The sequence below is a fragment of the Larimichthys crocea genome, chromosome XI, assembly GCF_000972845.2.
Source record: "Larimichthys crocea isolate SSNF chromosome XI, L_crocea_2.0, whole genome shotgun sequence".
NCBI lineage: Eukaryota > Metazoa > Chordata > Actinopteri > Sciaenidae > Larimichthys > Larimichthys crocea.
This window is the reverse complement of record NC_040021.1, coordinates 15,371,014-15,381,511: the sequence shown is the minus strand read 5'-3', so window position 1 is coordinate 15,381,511 and position 10,498 is coordinate 15,371,014.

The following is a 10,498-nucleotide window of genomic DNA, read 5'->3' as shown; positions in this document are numbered from 1 at the left end:
ATGAGTGTCAAAGAATGATCTGCCATGACCTCTTTTCACCGCTCTCTATTCCCTAATTTCCTCTTCTTTTCTTCCCTCCTCTCTTCCTGTGCTTTTGTCTGCAGCGAGTGTTCCCTCCTAACCAGTTATGAGTCACCGCGCAGGGCTCTCCTCGAACAGGAGGTAATCGCAGAGAGAGGCCGGCACCTCCCTAACCCTCTTCCTGCCTTCTGCTTCAGCATCAGCAGCAGGAAGCTGCGGCAGCCTCAGAGAGTCGATTGTTGATATTATAAATGCTCCTCCGGACACTTTTCTTTGCATCTGCCTTACAGATAGCTTTCCCATCATATGGACCAACAGCCGCCTAAGATATCAATAAAAAATGACTTAAAAGGAATATTTGAAAGGAAAGTAAAAGAAACACATACACAGATTGCTCCTATGGTCTAAAATGTATTGCACTGAGTGAAACATATAGTTCATGGCTTATACTTTAACTTTATAGTATATTGCAACATAAGCATGTTGTGCAAAAGAAGGATTCAGTTTTTGCTTGGTGGTGAAATAGGTCAGGGGTTTCTTTACTTTGTAACACTGCACTTGATGCTGAGGGGGTTGCCACACAAGTTCTAAGTGTGTGTGTGTGTGTGTGTGTGTGTGCTTGTTTTCCTCTCCATGTGACCTATTTGCTGATCGACCACAGTGTTCCCCGCTCTGCTGAGGTTTCCATGCCAACGCAGCCAGTGGCAAGACAAAAGATGAGGACTCACTTGGTCTTGATCAAAGAGACCACTGCTTCAGTTCGTTGCTCTTGTTATCTAGTACGTTCTGAAAGTGATATACTGTACACAGACATGTACAAAGAGAAGACATTGGACAGAAGCCCAACCTCTTTGTCATCAGATGTACCTCCACAGCACTGTCACATGAGCTCAAGTAACCCTTTTATCAACAGCAAGTGTCATGTTGCAGGTATGTTATTAATGGATTACTAACTTGATGTTATGTAACACTAATAAAGGTGGGTAAACTTAGAGCAGTTTTAGTACTCTTTAAATAGTTAGTGTTAAGGACATGTTGATAAAGTTTGTGTTCATACAATTAACCCTGTGTCAGTGTCAGAAGCTGAAAATATTAATAAAGTATCCGTTATTTTTAGCTAAATAATTCAATGTTTTTCCAATACATAGTTATTTCAACTGTTTGCTCTCTTTAGCTTACAATAGTTTTTCACTATGGTAAGCAAGCTAATTCATCTGTGCACTCCTTTTAGCCACTGACAGTATAAAAAGCGCGATGTCACCCATATGTTTCTTAAGAGCCGTTTTGAAGTTGTTTTAAAAGTTGGCAGTCCTGCTTCTTCTACAGTTTTTCGTAGAAGAAGCAGGACTCTAGCCAGCTCGAAGCTTGTAATTTTCTTTAGCTGTTTATTTTCCTTCTTAATACGTGGATATACAGAAGTACATTTAGAGTATTAGTCTATCTGTATCTGCAGATGTGTTGTGCGAAGTAGCCCTGCTTAGGATTCTTGGGATTCACTGTTGCAGAGTATTGATATTACTTTAATGCTGTGTGCTAGTGCGCCTCATTAAAGTGCAACTAAATATCTCTAGTTTAATCGTAGATTTGGAGGGGCATGATGTGATTACTGCAGGTAAACATGTAAAAAAAAATTCAGATTAAAGAAAAACAAGCTGCTAAATGAATATTTAGCGATATAATATTAATATCTGCAGACGATCAATATAATGTACCATGTCCAGATCTCATGCGGAATATAAATGCTGTATTGACAGGACCAGGATGTAAACATAGCTGCTAATCAAAATGTCAAACCTCACATCCATAAGCTGTTTGCATGCAAATTTTTCAGTGTGCAATTAATACCTGTTGTCATTCGTACAGGAAGGGATTTTATTGATGCACTTTTGATTTACGCTCCTGATTGTTCTGATTCTCCATTTTAATATAGATGCGTATTGACGTCAGTTATAAAATGGGTGCTTGTTTCCACTGACATTGTAGTTTGCTGGAAATGAATAGTCCTGGCTACTTTGGTGACACAGCAATATCATTCTTTCTAAATGAAAGCACTTTTCCCAAGTTCCTGCATGTCAGCTGAGCAAACAAGCCCATTCAGTGTGACGATAAGTAAAGCTGAAGTAATGCATTCACATAAACAGTGGCGGGAGAATAACAGTTGAGGAGCGGAACTGTATTTAACAGCCTTCTGAATGAATGAGTAAAGAAATGCCACAGCAGCTGCGTTTAGTGATACTGCGGGAGAACTTTCCATTTCATTCATTGGCAGTGAAAGAGGAAGTGGAGAGTGAGTGAAGGGAAAAGAGAAGACAAAAATAAAATGAGAATGAGAAAGAGATAAAGATTTGATGAATGAGAAGGGCGAGCGAAGGGGAATTTGTAAGAAAAAGAGAAAACAAGAGAGAGCGCCGCAAAAACAGAAAGAAAAAAAAAGGAAGGGGGTCTGAAGGAAGAGAACAAAAGAAAGAAAACGTGATGTATGGAAAGACAGTTGGTAGAGTGAGTCGAGTTCAGACTTTCAAAGAGATGCAGCGCCTGGCTAATTTGCCAGCGCTGAGACCTCAACCAACCAAAGCCAATTTGTGCAGCTCAAGGTGACCCTTGGGAGAGCAAGTCAGTGTGTGTGTGTGTGAGTGTGTGAGTGTATGTGAGAGACCTAGAGAGACAGAGTGTTCCCTTTTTTTTTTTTTTTTTTTTTTTGACACATCCCCATCAGTGCGAGCGAGCTGTGAACAAACAAGTGCTGCCTCCAACTATCACACACGGGCGTCCTCACACACACACATAGACACACACATCCCTGCATCCTCATCACGGAGGAAGATTAATGATCTTGCTGTTGTCTCCTCTAGATAACTGCCTCATCATCAGCCAAGCATCCCGCCTCACTGATCAATCATTTTAATGTAAAGAGACAGCTTCTGACTGCTTTAACCACAGCTGCATTCATCTGATGATCGGTCATTATGGCTTTGGTGAACTCCTGTGAATGTTATGATGTGCACCGTATATCCATAACACGCCATTATTGATGTTTAGTGACCCTCAGTGAATAGTGGCCCTGCCATTTGTGCTTCTACGTGCTTTTATATTGCCTTATATATCTCTTAATGCCTTATGTGAAGCACTTTAAATTGCCTTGCAGTTGAACGTTGTCGCAATCTGTTTGAGAAATCTCTAAGTTTGCAGAGAACTCGTGTCTTCCTAAGAAGCAGTTTCATGAAAGTTGCAAAGCTGAATGATCAAAATGAATCTCTCAACAATGCAGTTCTGTCAGAAAATCTAGGATGGTTCTCACCAGACACAAAAGCCTTTTGAATAATAGAAAAAGATGCAGGTTCGGAGCCACCAGAATACCAATTTGGTCCTCCGTGTCTCTGATATCTTTGATTAAGCCCTCTGTACTGCAGAATCTTGCACTCCCCTGCTTTGAAGGTATAGACATATCTGACAAGAAAATAATGAGATCACTTCAATCACACCTGCGCATAAATGCAGATGCTCGCACCCATGTTGCATTATGCCGTTCATATCGTTTCGGTTGGCTGATAAGAGTGTGAGTTTGGGGGCGTGTGGTGTGGAATGAGGAACGCTCTCCTGTGTCTTGGATTAATGGAGTCAACAATTCCCTGTGGCGTTTCTCTGATTATGCATATACCGACTCGCCCCACTCTACAGGAAGATAAACAAAAACAGCTCAAAGCAAGCTGTCTACCCATAGGACACACATATATACATGTGCGCACACACACACACACAACACACACACTTGTAATTATAGCATATGTTTGCATACACCCTGATTAATGCATATACTGTATACATACATGCATATGGATATACATACATCTATTGAAAGCGTTTGTCTATATATACATATATATGTGTGTGTATATGTATATATATAAGTACATGTATACACTACATGTATTGTACATACTGGCAAGAACACACACACGTTTCCTTTTGCTTTGTTTTGTTTCTTTTATGCAGGGTGAGTCACCAACCTGCCAGTCTTCCTCGGGGTCTCCATCCGGATGAGTCATCCCTCATCAAACGGTTGCCCTGTAGGAAAATCAACACACCCCCATTCACACATCTACTCACACTGCCAATAGTATAAACACTATCAATCCACACACAGACACACAGACACACACACACACACACACTCATAATCACACAAAGGGCTTCCCTTTACTTTATGCTCGTCTTAATGCATGTAATGCACTGTTGGAGAGGGAAGCCCCCTGCAGATAAATGTGACTGTATGTGTGCGTGTGTGTGTGTCTGTGTGTCGTGCGTGCGTGTGTGTGTGCATTAAAATAACGATCACATGCTCCATGTGATGACTCATACACAGGGCTGGTTTGCCAGGGAGCGGCTGGCTGGTTGGAAGCAGTTAGGCAGGAAACTCATCAGCTATGCACCACTGAGCTCAAGACTCCGATGAGATTCATACAAGACTCTCTGACTTTCTTGTTAACTGATGTTTGATTTACAGTTGGCTGCAAAGTAGCTGCCTTTACATGTTACATGCTGTTCTGTTGTGAAAGAAGCCCCACACTTTGCAATCAGTGACTTTAACAGCCAGTTTCACACCTCATTAGTTCATTTAATGCACGGGAAGATGGAAACAGATGGTTTTAGAGAGAGGCAGTCACAAGATGGCAGAACTCTGAATGCGTGCCACCGCTCCACACTTTTTCCATTAGGTCAAGGTCAATTTTATTCCTATTGTTTTTTATTTCCTGATTCTACTATAAACAGTTGCAAAGATATGTTGGCTGGAAGATTAGTGGAAATCACACCCATTTTTAAAACGAACTGAAACCTAAAGGAGTCGTGTCGAACTATAATGATTATCAGTAACCTTAACAACAGCATAGCTGCAGCGAAAAAAGAAAAAAAGAAATAGAATCAGATAAAATCAGACATTTCAAGGTCAAAATGACAGGTGCATGCTGAAAATAAACACATGGGGGGAGACAGGTGGTGCTGGAGCTCGACAATTAAAGGTGTTATTCTGAGATATTCGCTTAACTAAATTTGTACCAGATCAACGGAATGTTTACCTTGATAAAAGTAGGCAATTTATGAGAAGAATTGGGTCTGACTTTCCAATGAATCTGTTTTACTGTACAGAAGGAGGAAGAGCTACTGCTGTTCTTTCTGTGCAAGCACGGCTTCAAACAGAACAAATACAAAAGCAGCATTCCCTTCTTAACAAAAAACAGGATTTAATGACTATGTGGTCCAAAGTTTGAGAAATGTGGATGTTTACGATGCTGCAGAGGCTACCGACAATTGTCTAATGTCCATAAGTGCTGCTTTGTATTAAACAATGCTACATCTGGTATATGTACAGTAGACTGAAAAATTCACGAACCGTCACATGTGGATTCTTTGAGAATCATTAACATTGAAAGCGCATGATCTAAAAGCAGAGAGGAGGAGTAACCGAGGGACGGTGCTGCAATAGAGGGATTGTAATGATTAAAGACTTTCTCCCTGACACAGAATCCACATCAAATGTCTTGAACATGTTTTCATCCTCCATCCATAGATCCATATGTGGAATGTAGAATGTAGTTAAACCATATGTAGTGAATACCAGTTTGAAGAGAGAGGGAGGGGAGTGAGTGTGTGTATGTGTATGTGTCTGTGTGTGAGTGTCAGGCACATGAAGAGGTGCCAGAAGAAAGGCTTTGATGAAACAGCTGTAGGAAATGGCAGGAGAGCGATGAGACAGTGGGTCACTCATCACTTTGTTCTACCTTGCACCTCAGGGTGTGTGTGTGTGTGTGTGTGCATGTGATTGTGAGGCTCCCTATCCTAAACTCAAATAGAAATCACCTGGTGTACCTGAGACATCTCTGGCAAACACTTGAATCTTGCTCCTTTCACATCCCCCCCTCCACAGATTCTCTACTCCCTTACAAAGTTTGGTATTCTCTCTCGCACATCAGTCACCACCTCTCTCTGTTCGTTGCTTAGGGTGGATGCTGCTCTGACTTTCCATAAGGGCTCCACATTTTGACATCTGGTGGCCTAGATAAGCTGGAAACACACTGAGCACATCAGCCGGTCTGTGAGACTAAAGTGCGATTAAAGCACATAATCTACCTGATATGTAATGAGGAGAAATAGCCTGGATCACAAGGGCGGACAGACACAAAGATAACTACTCAGAAATGAGGTCTACATGGTGTGCTGCACATCTGTCATGTTATAAAAGAAATAAGAGCAAAAGCTTTGCATCCTAAAAAGTCCTTGCTGCTATGTATAATCTCTAATTATGTAAAACAACACACTTCTGTGCATGTTTTCTCCAAGTCTATGACATGCAAATATATGCACCCATATGTGTCTATAAGGTGTGTGAATGTGTGCTCAGCCTATGTGTGTGTGTGTGCATAGTTTTGTTCACGCCCCTTTTTGTCCCAGATGCAAAAAAAATAAAAAAATAAAAAATAAAAGATGTGCATGAGTCATAGCCTCGTGGTGTAGAATATCAGTGATCTGAGTGTCCCCGATGAAGAGCAAATGCGGAGAGGCAGACAGACAAGAACCCCGCGGAAACAGTCTGTGACAATGCTGCTTGGTTTCCATGACAACCCGGCTCTGCTAGGATCGGAGGGAACATAACGTTTTTCTCTAATGAGGCAAACTGGATCATTTTGTCCATTTACCTGTGTACCTAGTAGTCTTTCTCCTGTCCTCATGCCTTTTATCACTCGTGCAACACAGAGGAAAGAGGAGGGAGGAGGGAGGGATGGAAGGGGAAGGGGAGGCGAAGTTATGACTGCAGCTTGTGTATTTACTTTGTGCAATGCTGAGAGGGTAAATTGCTTCTCTGTGCTCTGATGTGAGACCCGCTAGACAAATGTGAAAAAGATTGCCTCTTCCAACTTACTGATTTGCACCGCAGAAGCAACGTCAAGGTGACCCCCACACTTCTCCTGCCGCTGCCTTACAAACACACACATGCACTCACAATGTCACAATGTCTGACGGAGGAAGCGTAATAAAAACTGTCATATGATTTCAACAGTCTCCAGCTATAAGGATGTTTTTGTTTGGGTGCTAGATATTTCACCAAAGCAAATCTCACAGGACGCCTAAAATATCTGTAGCAGTTAGTATCTCAGTGTTGGCAGCTGAATCTATGAAGCTCTGACACTATCTGTGTTGTGAACATTAGGGACAGTGTGTACTGTACTGGTGCACACACAGTATACAGAGGGCTTCTTAAGGGAAGTCAAGAGCTTTTTTTATCTTGTGTCTCAAAAACCTTCCTAATTCACTGCATCATCATCTATCATGTCCTTGCATTGTACTTCAGGGTGTAATCTGCAATCCAGATGGAAACAAAATGACGCAAAACTTTAAACACAGAATTACAACCTGCTGTCACTGCTTAGAATGATTGACGTCTTCTTTAAACGCACAGACTAACCCTAGGCAACAAATTAATCGGATCTTAATCTTAATTAATGTTTTCAGGTGCTATTAAAACTTTGTTTACATCACAGATGTGTTTGCCTCACTTTAAATTTAGCAGAAAAAAAGTGAACGATTGGGCCTTTAATGTAGATATATTATAGGGCACCTAGTATAGAATTCAACCCATGTATCAAGGCTAAAGTCCTTACTGCAGTAACTCAGGTTCGATTAGAAAAAAAAACTATTATTAAAAAAAAATAGTTTCATCAGTTGAACCTTTCCCCACCAGAGCATGTCAAACATAATTTAATTTTACTACTCAGTCTGTAAAAATGGTTGTATGATATCCTCTGTGGTTCTGAAGTCCCCTGAATAACCCTGGTGTTGTTGGATTGGGTTTGTGGCTACACATTTGTAACAGAAAACCTGTACTACAAAGTGGGGGGCTATTTAGTTGCATTAAAAGAATTGTAGGATCTACCATTTTTGGAGCTGGACCCATACTCCATACCAGAGATGAAAAATCAGGAAAATTCAAGATATTTATGGCACCAATTTCGACAATTCTTTCCTAATCTGTCGTGAATCCCCCAACTTTATGTACGAGCAATACCTAAAGGTGAAGGAGTACCTCTTTACATTTTTACTTTATAAATCAAGATTTGATTTTTTGTCGTTCGTGGAAACCATCCAGAGATTAGCAAATGCTTTTTAAAAACTTTTTTAAAAGTTACATGAGTGAAATGTAATGAAGTGTGAGATGTGGAGACATGGTGCCATATTTTTTTGGCATTCTTAAATTGAGAGTTGGCTCCTGAAAATAACCTGGAATTAAAACACCATGTTTGACAAAAAGTCTAACGAAGAGAAAACATTCATTCTTGCGAAAAGGTTCATGCCAGATTTCAAAACTCCCCCTCCTGTGTGACCTGAATGCACCGCCAAGGAAAGTTAAAGTAACTTTGACAAAAACAAGACAAGTAAATGTTTAACGTGATTGATTACTGTTTCAATGAAATTTCAAGCTGCTGCTTAATGACTTTCACAACATAGTGAAATGGAAACCAGTGGCTTCCTGGAAGGCTGGATATCAATCTTAACACTTATGGTCTGCTTTAGAAAATACTAATGTCAGCAGTTGAGTGAAAAATGTGCAAATTATAGTTAATAGGCTAAAACGCAAAAACCACTGGTATGGAGCTTTAAACGTCTGCGTACAACGCTGCTGTCCTGTAGTCCAGCTCCAAGGCCTATAGGTCTAATGGTGGGAGATGATCTCACCATCATGCCCACGATGAATGCTGGATCATTCAATTATAGAGCAACACAATGAATCATTCTCCTCCTCTCTGACAATCTCCTCCACACTGCACTCATCCGACACCGCCAAACCACAGAAGATGGCCCCGTTATCATGATAATATGGATAAACAGTGACAGTTGTCTCAGACGGAAGGCCATTTTGATGGCAGCAGATCAAATGAGAGCTCATTATGGAAAACGTGACACATCAGTGTCTGTAGCCAGGCTTACAGTTGGGATTTAAAGAGATTGCAGTCCTGCTGAGATGCCTGTGCCCCTGCAAAATTCCTCACCAGCCTGGATGGAATGAAATTAGCGAACTGGAGCTTCAGTCCCGTGACTTCACTCAGCTGACAGAAAGAGACAGAGAGAGAGAGAGAGAGAGAGAGAGAGAGAGAGACATTATTCCTATCTCGTCCTCTGACTCCCTGTGTCTATCGCTCTCGCACACACACTCACATACTTGTCTTGTTCCACAGTAAATGTGTCAGTCACGGGTCTCATCTCTGGAGCTCCCTGTCAGATCCTCTCTTCCCCCTGTGGTCTTTTTCCTCTCTCTTTTCCATTTTTGGACATTTTCAAAAGGATGTTGAAGGAAAGCAGGGTTCATACAAAAAGAAAGCAAAGCTGTGTTTTATAGGATTATCGAGATTGTGTGGTGATCCACAAAGAGTCAAAATGGAGTAGGTCAGCATTGGAGATCTTACTTCAAAGCTCAGATACTACCTCTCTCAGTTTCTCACCCAGAATGAGATAGTATCGTTTTTTGAAGCTAATAATGGTGACAATATTTGTACATTTAAAACAACAGTATATAAAGTAAAGAATTAAGCTATGGTGAGAATAATTAAAGGCCTTCTTACTATGTATCTAAAGGCATTGGTTTAGCGAGTTGGCCATATGGTTGGGCTTCGTTTCACATAGGTATTTTCATGTCTGTGGTCTCCTCCACTTCTGGGAGTCTACCCAAAGAAAACGGACAAATTCAGTATGGAGAACACAGACTTTTGGGAGGCAACCCCAAAGTAAATTTGACACTGTATATTTGACAACTGGTTGCATATTTGAAAAACAATCTGTCTTGAGCCGTTGTGTCAACAAGCTGAAACCGAGCAGCAGGGTGCAACGTTTCTCGAGAACTATTTGTGGTTTATTTTACTGGGAGAGTCTTTCTTCTTCCTTGTTGAAGCATCAATCCGAACGCAGCAATCTGTGTCAAAGCTCCTGTCCCTACAAGTGATTGGCTTGGATGAAGGCCAGCTATACCAGCAGATTGTTTAGCATGCAAGGGGCCCTTGTGTAAAGTGTTAATAAAAATTAATGAGGAAAGTATGGCTGTAAAAGGTATCCTGCACAGAATGACCACCCAATGTTCCCTTTATACTGCTATATTAAACAAATGTTTTTTTTAAAAACGAACTTTTCTTATATATGGACCCTCTGAAAAGGAAATTTCTGATGAGGTTATTTTACATAGATCCAAGGTCAGTATTTGGCTCTGCATTCAGAGACGTAAGTTATAAATAAATAAAAAGGTTTAATGAAGGTAGCAACCTTTCAAATTAAACAGCCGAGAAAATGGAGATCATAATCCTATAATCCAAACTCTATAGTAGTGCTATAGAGTTTGGAGAGAGCATAAACCATATGCTAACCTCCATGACTAAAATGAAACCACACAGAAAAACTGCAGTTACTTGAATGGCCACTTGAGGCTGGCTGTAAAATG